The sequence below is a fragment of the Peromyscus maniculatus genome, chromosome 1 (genome assembly GCF_049852395.1).
Source record: "Peromyscus maniculatus bairdii isolate BWxNUB_F1_BW_parent chromosome 1, HU_Pman_BW_mat_3.1, whole genome shotgun sequence".
Classification (NCBI taxonomy): Eukaryota; Metazoa; Chordata; class Mammalia; order Rodentia; family Cricetidae; genus Peromyscus; species Peromyscus maniculatus.
The window spans coordinates 51549300-51557707 of NC_134852.1; positions in this window are offsets into that span (position 1 = coordinate 51549300).

Genomic DNA, 8408 nt, shown 5'->3' on the forward strand with positions numbered 1-8408 from the left:
CAGTGACTGTTCTAAAAGCATCTATGTGGTTGGAAGACTCAGTGTTATTGGCGCTCGTTCTTGCTGGCTGCATGACTAAGGACTCTGGATCCTGCTGTCAACTGGAGGCCATGGTCAGGTCCCAGAGGACACTTGCAGGAGTTCCCACAGTTGTCCCACAGCTGATGAGAGCTGGCTTTCCATCACTGTGACAAAATGTCTGAGATAATCAACTTATCAGGAGAGAAGATTTATTTGGCTCACAGTTCCAGAGGCCTCCATGCCAGGTTGGTCGGTTAAGCGGCTTCTGGGCCAGTAGCGAGGGAGTTCGGCTAGGCCACACGGCACAGGAAGCTGTTCATCTCGTAGCAGCTGGGAAGCAAAAGGAGATGGGAAGCACCAACATCCCCTTCCAGGACACACCCTCTACATTTCTAAAGATACCTCTGCTCCCAACAGTGCCACAGGCTGGGGGCCCGGCTTCACCAGGTGACTCTTTGGGGGCACGGATTGAAACCACAGCAGCTGTGTATGGCATCAGGCCATCAGACTCTGTAAAAGCCTGAGACAGAATTGTGTAATGTCACAAAACCATGGCAATGATGGCCTGATACCTTTGTCAGAGAGTCAGAAGCAAGGGGTCAGAGAGACAGCTCAGTAGTTCTGTGCACTTGGTTCTCTTCCTGAGGATGTGGGTTCGAATCCCAGCATCTACATGATGGATCACAACTACCTTTAACTCTAGTCCCATGGGATCCAGTGCCCTATTTTGTGTGCAGACATATGTACAGACAAACACCCATATACATAACTATATGTATTTTCTGAGAAGCAAGGTCCCAGGTCCACTCCCCTCACCTCTGTGGCATACGCCTAACAAAAGCAACTTCAGGAAAGATGCAGCGGCTGTCACGAGGGAGATGGATGCTGGTGCTCAGCTTGCCTTCCCCTTTTACTTCATCTGGGAATCCAAGCCATGGAAGGGCAACCACCCACAGTTAGTCCCTGGAAACCCCTTCATAGACACACGCAGAGGTGTGTCTCCTAGGTGACCCCAAATCCCTCGAGTTGACCATCAATCTCCACCATCATGTCTGGTCCACATTCAAGTGGAAAACCACACAAAGATGTGGGCACCAGGAGGTGGGAAGTCACAGCGGTCACATTGGGGTGCCAAGACCGTCCACGTTGGTTTTGAACCTTCAGTGCTGTGTAGAGTGGCCACTGACTCAATGAAGAGGCTTCAGCTGTTTGACATTGTTCCTTCTCCAGCTACCACAGTGGGGGCTGCTGCAGGTGGAGGACACCTGGGGGTCCCTGCTGGGGAGGGCGCTAGAGTCTGTGTGTGTGCAGGTGTGTGTGTGCACAGGTTTGTGTGTGTGTGTGTGTGTGTGTACAGGTGTGTGTGTGTGTGTGTGTGCAGATGTGTGTGCAGGTGTGTGTGCAGGTGTGTGTATGTACAGGGTTTTTTTGTGTGTACAAGTATGTATGTGCAGGTATGTGTGCAGGTGTGTGTGTGCAGGTGTGTGTGCAGGTGTGTGTACAGGTTTGTATGTGTGTACAGGTTTGTGTGTGTACAGGTATGTATGTGCAAGTGTGTATGTGCAGGTATGTGTGTGCAGGTGTTTATGTGTGTGCAGGTGTGTATGTGTGTGCAGATGTATATGCAGGTGTGTGTGTGCAGGTGTGTATACAGGTGTGTGTACAGGTGTGTGTGTGTGTGCAGGTGTGTGTACAGGTGTGTATTGCAGGTGTGTGTGTCTTTGGGCAGTGTCTGTGTGTACAGATGTGTGTGCCCATGTGCACAGGACACTGTGTGTCCTTCTCTATCACTCTCATTCTCTGCCTCATTCCCTAGAGACAAGGTCTCTCACTGAACCAGACAAACCCCAAGACCCCTCCTGTCTACCCTGAGCCCCACTCTGTGGCTATTGGTACACAATGGCCACACACACCTTTGTTTTTTTGTTTTTAACACGAGAGCAGCCCAGTTCCTTATGTTCTTACCCACTGAGCCATCTCCTCAGCCCCTGAGATCTCTTTTGAATGACCTGTCACCTGCCCTCCCCCCAAGCTCACTGTGTGACCTCAGGCCAGTTGCTTGGACCTTCTGTGCCTTACTGTTTCCAGCTATGAAACAAAAGGAAGCTAATAGTGGTGGTTTGTGGGGACACGATGTTTATGGAAAGTCTGCATTTTGACACATGAAGAGGGCCAAAAATATTGACTATTTTTAATCATTGTTATTCTCAGCTTCTGCCTCCCAGCCAGTCCCAACCGACTCCAGGGGAACCTTCTCTCATTCTGCAGGAACCTTTACATCTGCAGGTATCAGGGGAAGCTTTTGGTGTGTGGTACATGGGGGGAGCTCTACCCTGTCTTCCTGGGCCCACATACTGCCCTGGGAGCCCTTCCTGTATGCCCTGTCAGGACTTCACCGTGCAAATTTAGGGCAATGAGTCTTAAGAGGCATTAATATTTCATGTCTTGCTCTGGTGTTCTGCTAAATCGTGTGTGTGGTTTCTGGGAACAGCCAGGCCCAGCTGTTCCTGCTGATCAGCTGAGCAGGGCCCTGTATCGTGTCCCAGTGCGGCACTGGAGGGCTCTCCCCTCACCACAAGAGCCTGGAACAATGACATGTCTAAGCTAAGGGGATGCAGGCAGGTGTGACTGAGTCTGAGGCTGTGGCACAGTAGAGGAAGATGTCCTGAGGGACAAGCAGGGAAAGGCATCAGGGGACCAATGCAGACCTGGGGTGCCTGGAGATGCCCATGGGAGAGAGGGGTGAATGAAGAGGCCGCAATATACAAGACAATAGAGACACCCTGTTGTGAAGCTATTAACACTCCTTTCCTGTTGACATGTTCCTTTTGGGAGAGGGAAAGGGAGGCCCAAAAGATTCAGGAAGCAGAGGGGATATACAAGGCTCAGGAAGCTTGGAAAGTTCCATGAGTCACAAGAGCCTCCCCATGGTTGCATAAGCAGTAGACATTCTCTGGGGAAGAGGAGGCTCTGGTGGAGCTGTCTACAAGTTGTACAGAAAGTTTAAGAAAGCAGCTTTCATGCATGACATCACCTGTGCTGGGCCTGATGACATCACCTGTGCCAGGTCTGATGACATCACCTATGCTGGGCCTCATGAGTGACATCATCCATGCTGGGCCTCATGAGTGACATCATCCATGCTGGACATTTTGGTAGCTACAGAGCTGGAGAGGTAAGGCTGGTGGCTATCACTATTTCCCTGATCTCTAAGGCTTTCATCCCTGTACCTGGCTCTGTGTTTTTTATTTGATAAGACCATTTAGAAATTCGTCTACAGTTGGTGCCCATGTGGCAAGAATCCATTTAAAAAAAAATTGTTGGTTGTCTTACAGGCCAGGGGTTACAGGCCTCTGGCTTGGCCAGAGCTTACAGGCCCTCAGGCTATAAACGATCCGGGCTACACACAGCCAGAACTGCACTCGGCCGCAGCTACAAGTGGCTGGACTGCTTATGGGTCTCTCTCTCTCTCTCTCTCTCTCTCTCTCTCTCTCTCTCTCTCTCTCCCCCCCCCTCTCTCTCCCTGAATCCCCATTTTGGACTGTCACCACACTAGATAGCTGCTTTGAAATTCCCTTGGACTTCTATTGTCCTATGCAGAATTGGTAAGTAAGTTAAGATTAAGGGAGAAACTAGTTAAAAGGGAATTTTTTTCCCACATTAAAAAATGAGAAATATTTTTGCAATGGAAGGAAATTGGTCTTTGATTGATAACACATTAGGCAGTCTGAAAATGGAACAACTAAATGAGATAATAATTAATGTTGATGAGATGTATGTAACATCAGTTATGAATATTATTTGTTTAATTATCCTTATTTTAGTATTAAAAAGGTTGGCCAATTTAAGTGCCAAGATAAAAGCTTTAGAAAAGCCTGTTAAAATGAATTATAGAGAAATTCAGACCCAGCCAGAAGAATTTAAAGGTGAAATTATTTCAGAATTGAATTATACGGTTACAGAGAAACAGTCTATTTTCAAACAATCAAACTTAATTTATCCTGTAGCCTTACAAGAACTACCTGCTCAAGGGCATGTACAAGCTAATTGGACTCTAGTGGAAATGTTAGATTTAAGGAGATTTAAGGAAGCTATAGTATCATATGGCATGCATTCTCCATAAAGATAATGTTAAACTCGTGGTCAACTTGTAATAAGACTGGAAAGAATTGGTAACAACTGTCCTGTAGTCCAGAGCACAATTACAGAGGAGGCAAACCTGGCCTAAGGAGGAGGCTAACGCAATAGAACATCAGTGTAGAACTAGAGGTGTGGAAATTTCTCTGGATCAGCTTCTTGGAGAAGGCGAATACTCTGATATACAAAGACAATGTTTATATGATAACCAAACCTTAATTCTATGCCACATGGCAGTCATGAATGCTTAAGACAGAATTGAGGAAGCAGGGAAAAAGATTGAATCATTCACAAAAGTTATACAGGGCCCCAGAGAACCCTTCGCAGATTTCTTGCAAAGGCTCTCTTCAGCAGTAAATAGAATGATACCAAATTCAGAAGCTAGACAGATAGTAATTGAATCTTTGGCTTTTGAGAATGTGAATGTAGCATACAAAAGAATAATCAGGCCATTAAAGGCAAGATCTGCACCCGTGGAGAATTGGATCAAAGATACAATTAATATTGAGTTTCATGACCATGATGATATGTGGATAGGAGAAGTAATTTCAAAAGTTTTGAGGGAAAATGTCAGATGTTTTGGGTGTGGAAAATAAGGTCATTTAAAAAGGGAGTGTAAACAGGGCATTCCTAGAAAGAATGTTTATTCAAGGAACAATGGCAACAGAATACTCCTCCCTTCTGGATTATGCAGAAGGTGTGGTAAGGGTAAACATTGGACCAACTAGATCAACATGGGACATACAAGTCAATCCTTTACCTCTGTCCTCGGGAAATTCCCAGAGGAGCCTCATGCAAGCCCCCACAGAAAATTCAGTTCAGACCTTTCCTTCCATCATAGAAGAAAACCCTTCTCAGAGCAATTAAATAACCAAATGCCTATTGGAATAAACCAGACTGCTCAGGGTGATAAAACAGCTGTAGCAGAAAGAACATAAAATTCAGGAGAAACCATAAAGTGAATTTTTTGCAAACTTCTATAAATGAACAAAGACCAAAATTAAAAATACAAACAATTGACATTTTTCTTGGAAGGTTTAGTAGACACAGGTGTGGATGTGATAATGCACCAGAATTTTGACATCCAAATTGGCCTCTTTAGGAGGTAAGTGTTCAGCTGTTAGGAATTAGAACACTATCTCAAGTGAAATAGAGTGCAAGATGGCTCAAATATATAGGTCTAGAAGGACAGAGAGGAAAATTAAAGCCATATGTGGCTAATATAGCTATGAATTTATGGGGCCGTGATCTATTACAACAATGGAATACTCAGATTAACATTACTCCACCCTCAGAAACAAATCATAAGCTAACATATTTCTGAGGGAATTTATTAGGAGCTATTATTCTAAAGAACGGTCACCAGCCATCCAGATTGTACAAGAACAGGACACAACAACTGATGATCTTCCAAAGACACCAACAGCTCTAACTTTAAAATGGTTAACAGACAAGCCTGTATGGGTTCAGCAATGGCCATTACAACAGAGAAACTGCAGGCTTTAGAAGAGCTGTTGTAAGATCAGTTAAATGCTCATCATATTAAAGAATCAACCAGCTCTTGGAATTCTCCTGTATTTGTTATTAAAAAGAAATCTGGTAAATGGAGAATGGCAACAGACCTAAAAGCAATTAATAAGGTAATTCAGCCAATGGGCTCTCTACAATCTGAAATTCCTTTACCTACTCTGTTAACATAAAAGATGGCCTCTTATACTTATCAATTTAAAAGACTGTTTCTTTTCAATACCCTTACAAGAAAAAGACAAAAAAAGATTTGCCTTCATGGTGCCTACTTATAATAATTCTCAACTGGTTAAGAGATATCAATGGAGGGTCCTCCCACAGGGAATGTTGAATAGCCCAACCCTGTGTCAATATTTTGTACAACAGCCATTGGAAGTGATATGTAAACAATTTCCTAAATCTATAATTTATCATTATATGGATGATATTTTACTAGCTGACTCAAATGCAGATACTTAGAAAGAATGTTTGAAGAAGTAAAAAAAAAAAATGCCTGTTGGGGATTACAAATTGCTCCTGAAAAGATACAAAGAGGAGATTCTATTAATTATTTAGGATATAAAATAGGTCTATAAAAATTAGACCCCAAAAGGTGCAAATTAGGAGAGATCGATTACAGACTCTTAATGACTTTCAAAGATTATTCAGAGACATTTCCCATCTACAAACTATTGTTGGGGTAAAAAATGATGAACTGAGTAATTTGTTCAAAACCTTAGAAGGTGACAAGGACCTAAATAGTCCAAGAGAATTATCAGCTGAAGCTGAGAGAGAATTGGCCTTGGTGAAAAAGAAAGTACAGGAAGAACATGTGGATCATGTGGATCCAAAGCTTGATTGCATTTTGGTTATTTTACCCTCTAGGCATTCTCCTACAGAAATTTTAATGCAGAGGGAAGATATTATATTGGAATGGATGTTTCTACCAAATAAACAGAGTAAAAAATTAAAAACTTGGCCAGGCAGTGGTGGCGCACGCCTTTAATCCCAGCACTTAGGAGGCAGAGCCAGGCGGATCTCTGTGAGTTCAAGGCCAAGCCTTGTCTACAGAGCAAGATCCAGGGCAGGCACCAAAATTACACAGAGAAACCCTGCCTTGAAAAAAAATTAAAAACATATGTGTAAAAAGATCTCTGATTTGATTTTAAAAGGAAAGTTGAGACTTGGTCAATTAGCAGGAATAGACGCAGCAGGAATTGTCGTACCTTTAAATAAGGAGGACATTGGCAAATAATGAGCAGAAAGTGAACCTTGGCAAAGAGCTTGCAATAATTTTTTGGGAGAGATTAACAGCAAATATCCCAAAAGCAACAGAATTGAATTTATAACTGAGCTGATTGGATTTTTCCTCACATTGTACGGGAAACACCCATATCTGGATCTCTTACATTTTATACATATGCAAACAAACAAGGAAAGGCAGGTTACAAATCAGAAAATTTAAGTAAAGTGGTTCAAAGTCCTTATAATTCAGTTCAAAAATCAGAATTATATGGTATTCAAAAAGCTGATTCTGTAATCACGCATTTGCTAGAAGTTATAGCCGTCATGGGTATACCTGCACAAATTAAAACTGATAATGCTCTAGCATATGTCTCTGGTAAAATGAAACAGTTTTTTTTTTTTTGCTAATTACAATATAAAGCATATCACAGGTAATCTTATACACCAAGCAGTTATAGAAAGATCAAATCAGATTCTAAAGGATAAAATAAATAAATAGAGAGGGGTAACAAAAACCCCCAGAAATAGATTATATAATGCTCTATTAACTTTGAATTTTCTCAGTGCTAATGAGAAAGGAACAACAGCTGTGGAGAGACATTGGATAATAGAAAAAACTACAGAATTAAATCAGCCTATATACTTTAAAGATGTGCTGACCTCAGAATGGAAACCAGGATATATGTTATGTTGGGGACAAGGTTTTGCTTTTGTTTCTACAGAAGATAAGCTGTGGATGCCATCAAAATTGATATGAAGCCACCCACAAGCCAAGCAGAATAGGCAGCCAAATTCCAAAAACACCAGCAATTTCCAGAATTTAAAATCCTGAATCATGACAGGACATTGGCAGAATTCAAGTTTATCTGATATATGGAATACTCACACCGAATGTGAGGTTGAGCTGTAGGCCTTGTGTACATCCTACTTCACAAATGAGTCTGAAGATGATGCCCCAATGTGCAGAGAAACCCTGGGTGACTGTCCAGGCATCTGGCTGTTTCTGTCAACTCACATTTTTTTGGAAGTTACTTATTTGTACTTCCTGTTTTACTAGGTAATATTATTTCCTTCTTGGGTCTCTGAAGGAGTTGAAGATTAGATAGTTGTAGTAACAATTTTCTTTGTTAAGAAATTTCAGAAAAGAAACTCATTAAGAGGTGTTAAGTGTATAAGTTTGAAAGACATCATAAGATAGTTTTCTGTTGGTAATACAAGTTAGGATAGATAGTGAATTAGGTACATTTACCAAAATAGGATAGATAATGGAATATTTTTTCTGAATTTGTCAAATGCAAATGGGATAGACATTGTTGATATATTTATTGCTTGTATATATTGTGTATAGTTATTGTACTTATTGTGTATGTTTTTCTTGTATTAGTTATAACTTTTTTTATTTTTTATTTTTATTAGACAAAAAAGGGAAAATGTCATGATATTTGTGCTGAAATGTGGTGATATTTTATTTGTATGTTAATAAAGTTTGTCTGGAGATC